Below are 13154 nucleotides of genomic sequence, written 5' to 3' on the forward strand. Positions count from 1 at the left end.
GAGCATTTTAGACATAATTAAGGATGCAATATTCAAAAATAAGAGAAATATCTATGTAACTTCTACTCTAAAATGGAAAAGAATATAAGGATATTAGACATGGGGTTCCTATTCACAGGTTGCATTTTGGGGTTCTCTCTCTGTGCAACTTCTCCTGCCAAATGAAAGAGATGTTTTGAGTTATCATGTTGCAAACAGCGGTAGCATAAAAAATTATTTATAGGGGTACTTTACTACTATCGGGCCTTTTGGATAATGTTCATGAGTTGCCTGAAAGAAGTCCTCAGACTCTAATTATGTATGTTTTTCCTCCACTCTCTTGGAGCAGGTTAAAGATAGCTGAAAATTCCTTGACCCTTTTAATGAAAGATGGAATCTGTGTTTCCTCTCCTTGAACCTGGTAGGCTGGCTCAGTAACAACTTTGACAAATAGAGTACAGTGGAAATGACATTGCGCCAATATTCAGGCCCAGGCCTTAATGGCCTAGGAACTTTCTTTCTAGTTCTTGCAGCCCAGAGCTGCTATATCAGAAGTCTTGCTATTGCGGGAGCATCTGTGTAGAGAGACTTGGACAATATATGCAGAAGGAGAGGGGCTCAGCTGAGCCCAGACTTCCTGACTTTTCTGCCAAAGTGCCAGGCAGCTGAATGAACCCATCTTGGACTCTCCAGCCTAGTTCTGCTGCCACTGAAAACCACCCACTGATCCTGGTCACATGGAACAGAAAAAATGCCTAGGTGAGCCTTGCTGAATTCCTGACCCATAGGCTGTGTGGCTAAATCAATGATTTTTGTCAAGAAACAGGTCTCTAATAAGAACTTTTGAACCATCCAAAAAAATTTTTTTACAGTTTTCCTATTTCAGAAACTCCTTTCTAAGACACACGACTCATTTATAGCCACCTGCAGATTACAATCTGCAGCACAAATTCCAGGCAGCTTTCGGGCATCTAAATTTGATTAGGTAGATAGAAAATTCCTATATTAAATTCTTATCTGGTTTTGAAAACTTTCTCATAGATGCCTCAAGAACAGATGCCATTCATTCTTACTGACCTTTGCTCCACTGATTATAATCACATTCCCTGCCAGAAAGTGCAGCAGATTAGAACAAGTGATCATTTTTAATAGGCTATTTCAAGGAGCAATATATTAGATTTGTAGAAACCTCATTCCAAAACATGAAGGCAGTTTTGTTGAGGAAATGTAAGAACTGAGCTCTTCAACCTCTGCATAAACTTAAAGGTATTGGATGGCTAAAGTTACAAATTGATTTGATATACATCATACTTGGAGATACTACCCTTCTGTCTAAAATAAATTAATAATTTCAACTCAGTTTTTGCCCTGTGTACAATGTGCTCTCTACACATGGAAAAGCACTTGTTTTTCTAAAATGGTCAGGTAATGGAATGTTCTGGTTATTCAAATATTCAGATATTTTACTTAATTGAGAATTCCTATCCATACCATACAGCATTAACCAATTTCAAAGAATTTCAAGTAAGTGAAATACTAATAACTTCCACTTAAAATGTTTTTTCCTCATCTTCTGAAGGTGCTTGCCTTTCCACAGTGCCCAAAAGGGCTGTTAGGAACCTCATGGTATGCCAGAAAATAGGAAATCAGCTCTTAAGTCTATTCTGATTCCAGACTCCAGAATCTGGATGTCATTCATTGACCATTTCTATTTTTTTACTTGTAAAACAACTATGGGACATTTATATAATAGAATACAACTTAGCCATAAAAAAGGAGAAAATTATACCCTTTGCAACAGTATGCAAAGGATGGACCTAGAGAACATTGTGCTAAGTGAAGTAAGCCAGTCAGAGAAAGGCAAATACCATATGATCTCACTCATACATGGAATCTAATCAACAAACTGAACTAACAAGGAAAATAGAGACAGACTCATAGACAGAGCAGGATGACAGCTATGGGGGGAGGGGATTTGAGTATAAATAAAAAAGGACTCATGGACACGGACAACAGTGTGGTGATTGCAGTGGGGAGGGGGTATAAGGAAGATAAATGCTAATGGGAAAATACAATAAATAAAGAAAATAAGTAAATTAAATAAAATGGGCCTCCAAAAAAAAATCCACTGGCTTACTTGAACTCTTTTGGTGTTCTAATTTTGCTTAAACAAGCATTTCCTATACATAAATATGCACCTATTTCCTGGAAATAATGTTTTCTGCTAAACTCCTGGGAGTGGTGGGAAGTATTCTTGTGGGAGCCTTGTATGGACAGTTTTAAAACTCCTTGGCAGGAGCAAATGGGCTTCCAGAAAAGTGAGTGTGAAGAATATGAGGCGAAACATGGAGAATGCATGGACAGGAGCTCAGGGCAAAGTGACCTTTGATGCGGTGCCTTCCATGGTGGGCAGCATGTTAGACTGTTTACTGCCATTTACCCAGCGACTGCAGACACAGGCTCTCAAAGAGCTCTACCCTGAACACGTCTGCTTGCCCGCAGTTGAGGAGTTGCCATGGGGACTGTGTTATCTTCGCCATCCTGTTGTTTTCATGTATGGTGATGGAAACAAAGGCATGGCCGAGGGCAGAGCGGGCTGTGTTCCTCCTGCAGGACGCAGTCTCTCAGTCCAGGGAGAGGCCAGGGAGCAGAACACAGAGGACGAGTCTGATTTGAACATTTGCTGTCATCATCCACAATGTAAATCAGTGCGAGGTGCCATGGGGTGGCTTGCTGGGTTCATGAGGCTGGGATGCATCTGGTCCCTCCAGCCCTGCCCACACAATCTATGCTCTTTTTCCCTAATGGCCGTGGTTCCAAGTGAGAAGAATCTCACAGCACATACCTGCCTCGGTGGTCAGCCCTGGGACCAGCCCTGGGCAGGCCATTTCCCCAATGCGCCCCTATGCTCACATTGCAAACATTACATTCACAGCCAGTTCCTGGCAGCCAGAACAGTCAGCATTTAGATTTCTCCAATCAAGTTTTGGAGACTTAATCTCCACTATTGGTGGGGCTAGCCCCAAACTTCTATTCAAGCTGACCCTCTACCTGCTAACTGGCTTTGAAGCACATGGAATCTTGCAATCAGTTCTTTTTCATGGATATATATTTTATGTAGAAAAGAAAATCAAACTAAAATCTCCTTGTACCTTTCAAACATCGGTGAACATGAAACTTGGTGACTGCATTACTAGGGAGACCCGAGTGAGGGGATCCCTCCCCATTTTTGGTTCTTGCCTTGCTCACAAAAGAAGAATTCAGTTAAGAGACATATGTCTATGTCTCTTCCACATATGTACAGTGGAAATGAGATAACAAGTTTATTTATGAAATAAGCTTTAGCATGAAACTAAAGGCAGGCACCCAGCTGGCCTGAATGCCCTACACATAGAAGAAATAAAGTTGTTAGTAGGTTTGTTCTATACACTTGAGCCCAAAGCTGCAAGCTAATCTGAGTGCACCGACTATTGGTGTTCAGGGATTATATACTTTAGTCAGTTTCTAACTTCGCCCTCCTCCTCTCCCTTCCAGACCTTGGGACAGTAATGAGGGCTTTCTTTTCCAGCCAGTAGAGATGATATACACAGAATTTCAAGGGCTCCCCTCCTCCTGCACAATCATCGTTTTGTTTGTGGTGTTTGGAACACCTGGCAATCTTACTAGGACCAAGCTCAGGACTGCTGAATTAACCGGTGAGACATGTCTTCCTTTTGTTTCTAGCCTCTTGTTTTAAGTTCTTTATTGGATTGTACTGGGCAGGGGTCCTGCTTTATTTCTCCTCTGGCTGCTCATTCCTGGCTGCTACCTAACAATTGGATGATTAGAGGGTGAGTGAATGACTGTGTGGATGGAGGGTGAATGAATGAATGAATGGCTATTCTGCATGCTGGACCATTGATGTCAGTTTCCTTTTGTGAACCCACAAACAGTTGCCAATGGGGGAAGTTAGGTTAGATACGAGTGAATGAATAGGTAAGTCATATTATTGATGTCTACCTGATGTTTGAACTAATTAGTTAATTGAGTCAAGTAGATATTTTAAAGACAATGGATTTTCGAACTGTGAACTTTCTGAACATGCGAAGGCTTTTTGGGTTGCCAGGCACACGTTTTTATTCACTAATTCATTGCTCACTCAGCAAGTGTTAGTTGAAAAAGCTACCATGTCCCTGGCTCTGTCCTGAAGCTGAAGCTGAAGCTGAAGCATGAATCTAGACAGGCATGGTCCCTGCCTGAATGGAACTTATACCAGCAGGAAAAGTCAATATAGACACACTGTTATATAACTTGTTAATTACCTTGTGACAAGTGTGGTAATGAAAATGTGCAGAGTCCAATGATAGCATAAAATAGGAAATCTAATCTGGGAAGCTGATAGATTATGTTCAGCTTCCTGTAAAAGAAATAACTGAAGTAGATAGGAGTTAGCCAGGGCAGAGGAAAGGTGCTCCAGGCAGAGCAACAGCTGCTGGAAGGTCCTAGAGTTTGGTGGAGCTTGGCATGATGCAGGAAGCTAACAAACCAGGGAGGTGAGAGACCAGGACTGAGACAACCAAGGGCCCTCAGAATATTTAAAGATTTGAGATTTTATACTAATAACATCGGGGAGTCACTAAGGGATTTAAGTGGTGATGTGATGTGATCAGATAGGGATTGTCCACAGATTATTTGGCTGCTCTGCAGAGAATGGGCTGGAAAGAACAAGAAGAGACACAGAGCAGTTAGGAGGTGACTGCAGAAGCCAGGAGAGAGGCTGATGGTCTTGCACGGGTGCTGGAGGTTGGGGACAGGAAAGGAACCACGATGGCACCATCCCTCTGTCCTCAGTCCTGCTTGTTATACAGCTCACCACTTGTTTTTGAAGTGGAATCAGATCATCTGAGAATAAAGTTAGGAAGGGAAAATCATCAAAAGTTCAGTCATTCAACAAATGCATGTTGCTTACCATATCAGGCACTGTTTATAGCACTTGAGGGTACAGAGTGAACCAAATCAAAAACTAAGTAACACTCCAAAGAGCAAGCAGCCTTAAAGGCCAGGTTCTCTGATTTCTTTCACCTCAAACACTTCCCTGTGTTGCAGTATGTACGGCATGGAAGCACTAATGTGATCTTCATAATTTTTTCTATGTTCTCTTTATTCATCATTTCCCTTTTTCTCTCCTCTTCTGTGATATAGTCTAAGGGTTTAGAATCAATTTTAATCCAATTTTCTTTTTTAATTTAACCTTTATTGTATTTGTTTCCTTTACCGAATAGTTCCCTTATACCTCCTTCCCCAGCAATCACCACACCGTTGCCCATGTCCATAAGTCCTTTTCCTTTTTGCTCAGTCCCTCCACCCGCTAACATCCCTCCCCTACTAGCTGTCATCTGCTCTCCATCTATGAGTCTGACTATTTTGCTTGTTAGTTCAGTTTGTTCATTAGATTCCACAAATGAGTGAAATAATATGATAATTCCCTTTCTCTGACTGGCTTATTTCACTTAGCATAATGCTCTCCAGGTCCATCCATATTGTCACAAAGGGTAAAATTTTCTTCTTTTTAATGGCCAAGTAGTATTCCATTGTGTAAATGTCCCACAGATGTTTTATAAACAACAGCAGAGAAATGGCTCTGCCATAAAACAAGCCTGCGTGATCACTTGTTAAGGAGGTTGAGGCCCTCTTTTTATCACTCACATTACTCCTTGACTCTTGTATCCCCCATCCCAATGATGGTTTTGAGACACAAAAATTCCAATATCTAAAATCAGAAAGACAAAACATACCTGCAATAATGCGGAGAAGCCACACTCTTCACTGTCATGAAAGAGTGTTCACAGGCTGGAAGGCTCGAAGGCTTGAAGGCAGTCATTTGTATTCAGAAAAAACCATTTTCATACAAAGATCTCTGTGAAAAAACGCAGGTTACCAGCTGGAGTCCATCTCCACAAGGACGACACTAAAGTAAATGGGTTCGGTGGCCATTCAATAGACACGTGTTAAACATAATATAAACAAGCAGTTAAAGCAAAGCTGGTGTACAGGGGAAAGATTCACCCAGGCCCCAGGACTTAAGCCCAGGTATTTGTTTTATAATTTTATCCTGTAGTCTTCTGCGTCTCTTGAAATGACAATAATGCCATTTTGCTGCAGTACACAGTGAGTGTTTTGCATACTGCTAACAATTTGGGCCTCTGGGCCATTATTCTTCTCAGTCCTAAAGCCCAGGTCACCCCAGCTGCTTCGGGGGCAGGTGCGAGAAGATGCACCAGAGCAGAAGCAGGTGGCAGTAGTTGGTACTGACGGGGCTGGGGGAGCTGGGGTGCCAGGCCGGGGGATGCTCAAGGAGAGGAAGGCCTCCGACTCTCTGAAGCTAGTTAGAGACGTGGTAATGTAAAAGACTTGAATTCCTTATTTTCTCTTCCCCAATCTCATTTCAAAGGATTATAATTTTAAGTATGAGAATGATTAAACCAAAGTATTTTTAGGAACTCTTCCAAACCTCAGATACAAAGAGAATCAATGAAAGGGAAGAGCTTCATTTTGAGAAAGGATATAAAAAGAATTTCAGGACTGGCTTTAGGTTTTCACACTACTTCTTGCCATTCATGTTTCAGAGGGGGGTGTGTGTGTGTGTGTGCGTGCGCGTGTGTGTGTGTGTGTGTGTGTGTAAGGGAAGACTATTTGCAAAGCTGGTTGCCCATTTCACAAGAATTATCTTAATTTCATGATGGAAGTGAGAGAATCATTTAACATGTATATGACCAATCTTTCTTTTTAACAATTTTTTATTGAATTTATTTGGGTGACATTCATTATTAAGATTATATAGGTCTCAGGTGTACAATTGTATAGTACATCATCCGTATGTTGTGTTGTCTGTTCATCACCCAAAGTCATCTCCTTCTGTCACCATTTATCCCCTCTTTACCTTCTTCTACCTCCCCTACCTCCTTTCCCTCTGGTAATCACCAGGCTGTTGTCTGCATCTTTGAGTTTGTTTGTTTACTTTTTTGCTTAATCCCTTTAACTTTTCTCCCACCCTCCCAAACTCCCACCCTTCAACAGCTCTCAGTGTGTCTTCTCTGAGCCTGTTTCTATTTTGTTTCTTTGTTTATTTTGTCCATTCACCTCTTCTTTCTTAAGGATTAAAGGCAGAGGCTTATTCAGGACCTGCCCTGAATGGGTCTTCTTAGGAGCCAAGTGACTAAGGATGGTGTCTCTACACAGTAACGCCACTTGCCCCTTCCGCAATCCCCACAGAGCATTGTTAGAGAGAACCTTTCTCTAATAATGAAGAAATTAGGTCTCAAACATTAACCTATTCAGCCTTTCATTTTTGTTTTCTCACCTAAAAGAGAACTTGGAACATCTCATTGGACTGAATTCTCCTTGACTGTGACGTTAGGGACTAAGAAAATAATAACAAGAAGTTAGATTTTTCAGAGTAAAGTTACCATTGCTGACAGAAATCAAATTTATAACACCAGGGAAGTCTGTTTTTAATTCCTGCCATCTTCCTGGGATGGTGTGTGGCTCGGTCAATAAAGCTGATCTCTCACTTCTGGAATTAGATTGCATTCCCAAGCTGAAACATGCCTGTATTTAATTTGGATGTGCTGGGTTTGTGCTACCCAATGAGAAATGGGACTTCACTGAGGCACTGCAGTACTAGCTGAGGAGCATTCTAACTTGTAACGGGTCTCCTAAGACTTGAGGATATTAAACCACTGCTTTTCAAAAGTTGAGTCTGATTGTACATGTGCCAGAGGGAGAGAGGGGGTAATGGTGGGGGATATGGTGTTTTATAAAGAGTCATAAAAATAAAATTATATTTGGTCAGGCAATTCGCTCTTTGCTTACATATCTAGGAAATAAGCCAGAAACTTAGCAAAGAATCAGCATGATTACTGATACTGAACAGCTCAAAAATGTCTCCTCCCTCTTAGTTTCTCTTTCTGCCAGTTGAAGACAAGGGAATTTGTTTTCTGAGGTGACTGTTTCTAGAGGACTCAACATACATGGTGTGAATTAATGCAATTCATGATGGACAGAGCTAAAAAAAAAAAGTCAGTTGACCATCCCCCAAAATGGTAAAAATATATTTCACAAAATTTATCAACAATCTATGTTAAGGTATTAAAATTGAGAAAGCTTTCTTAACATGACATGATAAAAAATATATAACCAACCCAAAGCCCACATTCTATTTAGTGAGGAAACACTAGAGGCTTATTCACAAAGTCAGGAACAAGATGAGAATAGCATTACTCACCGTTACTATTTAACCCCGTACTGGAGGTATTAGCTAGTGCGATTAAACAAGAGAAAATAATTAAGGTGATAAGAATTGGAAAGGAAGAGATAAAAATATCCTATCCTTTTTACAGATGATATGCTTATATATCTTGTATGTATAAAGAATCAGTGAAAAAGAATCAATGGAAAAATCTACTCTATAATTTTAATACAGAGACAGGATGTAAAATTCACTTATAAGAAATCAAAATGTCACACACACACACACTCATACACTACCTAGTAAGGAAAAATAGTAGAATATAAACCATATTTAAAGTAGCAAAAATACAGAATTCCTAGGCTAAAACTGAATAAGAAATTGGCAAATTACATGAAGAAAACTATAAAACACTCTTAAAAGCTATGAATGTAAATTTAAATAAATAGTAAGACACACCATGTTTGTGCATAATAAGATTTAGCAGACAGACATCAATTATCCCTATGTCAATTTATATGTTTAGTGCCATCCAAAGAAAACTGTTTCTTTTTTCTGGAGCCAGAAAAATTTATTTTAAGGCCCATGTAGAAGGATTAACAAACAAGAAAAAGAAGAAGAAGGGTGTGGGGAGTAGTTCTACAAGATATTAAAATATTTTAAAACCTCTATAATCCTAACAGTTGGTATTGAAGTAGGAATAGACAGAAAAATGAAACCAGATAGAAAATCTGGAAGTAAATACAAGAGTATATAAAAATGTAGCATGTGATAAAGGAAGAATCTCAACAATAGAGGGAAAGAAGAACTTTCTAAACATATAGACAATTTTTTTAAACATATAAACATATAAGTAGTCATATAAAAATGTAAATTTAGATCTTTCCTCACACCTATAGTAGAATAAAATCCAAATGTTTCAAATATTTAAATGCAAGAAGTAAACCATGTGAGTACTAGGATAAATATGGATGAAGTCCTTTATTACCTGGAGTTTGGAAAACCTTCCTAACTTTACTCAAGATCAAGCAGTGATAAGAAAGAAGATAAGTAAAATGGATCACATTAAAAAACACTAAAATAGAAAAAATTTGTGCAGCAAAAAACAAACAAAATAGCAAAAATAAAAACAATAAAACTATAGAAAAGAAGACAAAAGACTAACCAGGAAAAATATTTGCAACTTACATTACAAAAAGGATTAATATTCCTAATATATAAAGAACTTCTAAAAATTGATAAGAATCCAAATGAATAATCCAAAAATCAATAACCCAAATAAAAATGTTATGAAGAATATAAAGTTTCTTGGAAAAAAATAAAATTAGCCTTAAAATATAAAAGATACCAAACCTTTATCAGAATTTAAAAACTGCAAATAAAATTGTACAGAAATAACACTTTTACTTATCAGGCTGGTAGAACTCTAAAGTCATCTAACATATGTATTTTATTGGCAAGACTGAGGAATTAGACACTTCATAATTGTAGGTGAGAAAGCAAATAACACAATTCTAATGGAGGAAAATTAGCAATATATTTAAATATTATGCATTTACCCTTTGACTTAACAACCTATTTCTGGAAATCTGTTCCAGAAACACATGGTCAAAAATATGAAATGACATTTCTACTCATTGTAACACAATCTGTAATTTGATTAGAAATATCCAATGTCCACCAATAGGAGACTTGAGTAAACTATAGCACAACCTTAAAGTGGAGTACTGGGTGACCATTTAAAGGAGAAAGGAAGATTTCTGAGTGTTTCCATAAAGTTATCTCTAGGAGATACTGCTAAGTAGAAAAAAAATGATAAAGTAGAATGTGTATGGCATGTTATTTCTGTGTTAAGTAAATGTGGTAAATATAGATACAAATATATATTTTCTTTTCTATTATTTTATTCTAAAGTCTATAATTGTTCCTCCTCCTTTTATTCTCATGCCAATTTTTAAAGAAATTGGCCCATTTGTCCAATAGGAGTTTCCCTCAACCTCATAGTGTTGTTTACCACGTTCTTCTACAAATAATTTTCTATTATTAAATTGGGTTCCTAGACCCAGTTTGCACATGTGTGTTTGTGTATGGGGACTTCCTCACCACAAATCATCAAGCAAAATCTGAAACTGAAAGAAAGATAGAAAAAAGCTTCTTGACAATGATTTTTTGGGGATAGGACCCTAAGGGCAAGAGTTATAAAAGTAAACACAGAACAATGGGATTGCATCTATTTTAAAAGTTTCTGCACAGCAAAAGAAGCACTCAACAAAGCGAGGAGACAACCTATGGAGAGAAAATATTTGCAAACCATAGAGGTAAAATGTTAATATCCAAAATGTATAAGAATCTCAGATAGGTCATAACAACAACAACCACCTGATTTAAAAAATGAGCAAAGAATCTGAATAGATATTTCTCAAAAGAAGACATAGAAATGTCCAACAAATATATTAAAAGGTGCTTGATATCACTAATCATGAAGAAAGTACAAGTTAAAACCACTGTGAGATATCAGCTCATGCTTGTCACAGTGGTTATTCCCAAAAAGACAAAAGATAAATATTGAATAAAAGGAGAACTTGTACATTGCTGGTGGTAATGTAAATTGGTAGAGCCATCATAGAAAACAGTATGGAGGTTTCTCAAAAAATTAAAAAGAGAATTGCCATATGATCCAACAATTCTGCTTCTGGTTATATATCTAAAGGAAATGAAATCAGTAAGATCTCTGTACTCCCATTATCATTGCAACATTGTTCACAATACCCAAGACATGGAGATAAGTGTCTGTGGATAGATTAATGAATAAATAAAATATGGCACACACACATACACACATCTATAATGGAATATTATTCAGACTTCAAAGAGAAGAAAATCCTGTCATTTGTAATGACATGGATGAACCCGGAAGACATTATGTTAATTGAAATAAGTCAGATAGAAAAAGACAAATATTGCATGACTTCACTTATAGGTAGAATCTAAAAAAAGCCAGATTTATAGCATCAGAAGGTAGAATGGTGGTTAACAAGGGCAAAGTGGTGGAGGAACTAGGCAAATGTAGGTAAAATGGTATGAAGTTTTATTTATGCAGGATGAATAAGTTCTGGAGGTCTAATGTACAACATGGTAAGTATAGTTAATACTGTATTGTATATCTGAAATTTGCTAAGAGAGTAAATCTTAATTATGCACACCCCAAAAAAGTAACTACATGAGATGATGCATATTTTAGTTATCTAGGATTTGGAAATCAATGTGTCATTGTCACAATATGTATGTATATCAAAACACGTTGTACACCTCAAGTACATACAGCATTTAGATACAATTTTTATTTGTTATTTATATTTCAACAAAGTTGGAAAAATAAAGAAAAAAACTCAGCAAGTTGTTAGTATAACCACATTTCAAGGTACTTAAAATACAGTAGTTGATCATATATTTCAAGTTGGAAAAACCCAAAGAATAAAAACAAATTACAAAGAAATCTTAAATTATATCCAGTAGTCTTATTGTTAGTATTATCATTTGTATTGTTATAATTAGACTATTATAAGTTGTTTCAAAATGTGACATTTAAATTGTAGGATAATGCAGATGAGTCATTTTATTAGCGTTCCTAGAAACCAAGATTTTCAACTAAATAGAAATGACTGCAACTGAAAGAACAGCCCAGTAAAAATCAAATGGTGGCTGACACTTGACCTTATTGATGTATCTTAGGACCACAATTTGGATAGCCAGGTATTGCGTGCATTCTTACATTATGCATTAAGATGTTCCCAGCAGCTCCTGTAGAATATTCTTTATTTAAAACATTGACCATAAATATAGTCCAGCCTGTAAATCTAATTACCAGTTTGGAAAATTATGGAAGGTAGAAGAACGTGGTAAACAACACTATGAGGTTGAGGGAAACTCCTATTGGACAAATGGGCCAATTTCTTAAAAAATTGGCATGAGAATAAAAGGAGGAGGAACAATTATAGACTTTAGAAGACCAGAAATGTAACCATCAAGGGCAATGTATATCATTTGGATTCTGATTTGAACAAAGCAACTGTAAAAAGACATTTTAAACAATCAGGAAAATTTGAACATTTTTGATAATTAAGGAAGTGTGGTCAGTTTTGTGGGGTAAGATAACAGTGTTATAATTCTATTTTAAGTCTTTACCTGTTAGATGCATATATAAAATATTTATGGGAATTATATAATACTTGGGATTTAATTTAGAATACTTCAACAAATAAGTTGTAGTGGGGCAACAAGGAAGCAAGTAGGACATAATACAAGCGCATATTGAAATTAGGTGGTGGGTACACAGGGATTTATCACATCTGTTTTTCTGTTTTTCTTTCTTGATGTTTGTTGTGTTTGAACATTTTCTTATAAAAGTGTTAGAAAAATCTTGGTGTTCAAAAGGGCCATTATAAAAATACCAAGTAACAGTTTAAGTGAAACTTACATAGTGAGAATACCAAATTTATATCTTTAAGAAAGGAAAAGACTGATTGTTCTTTGGCCACGGTCCCAAGCTATGAATAAGTAACCTCCAAAATTGATCTCAAACTCTTCCCAATCAATAAGTAACAACTTCCCTTAGGTAGTCATACTTCTGAAAGTGAGCTAACCGGAACAGTCTCCATTCATCAACAAACTTTTCCTATCCAAAGATCACCAACACCCAAATACTTTAACTTCTGAAAGTCTCCTAATCCTTGAACTCCATGTTTTCCAAAACCCTAGGTAAGATCACCAGTTTACTTGTTTAGTGGGACTGTAAGTCACAAGTACTCCTGAGCAACAAGTTCAGGTCTTTGTTTTACATGAGTGGTAACTTCCTCTTTTAGAAAAAAAATAATAAACCTTTCAAATCATTTTTTTTCAAAACAACTTTTGAAAGTCTGCTAACATGAACAAGACCAAACTTTAGGAA

Source organism: Pteronotus mesoamericanus, unplaced genomic scaffold (assembly GCF_021234165.1).
Source record: "Pteronotus mesoamericanus isolate MK-2021 breed Mesoamerican mustached bat unplaced genomic scaffold, CSHL_Meso_final contig_130, whole genome shotgun sequence".
NCBI classification, from domain to species: Eukaryota; Metazoa; Chordata; class Mammalia; order Chiroptera; family Mormoopidae; genus Pteronotus; species Pteronotus mesoamericanus.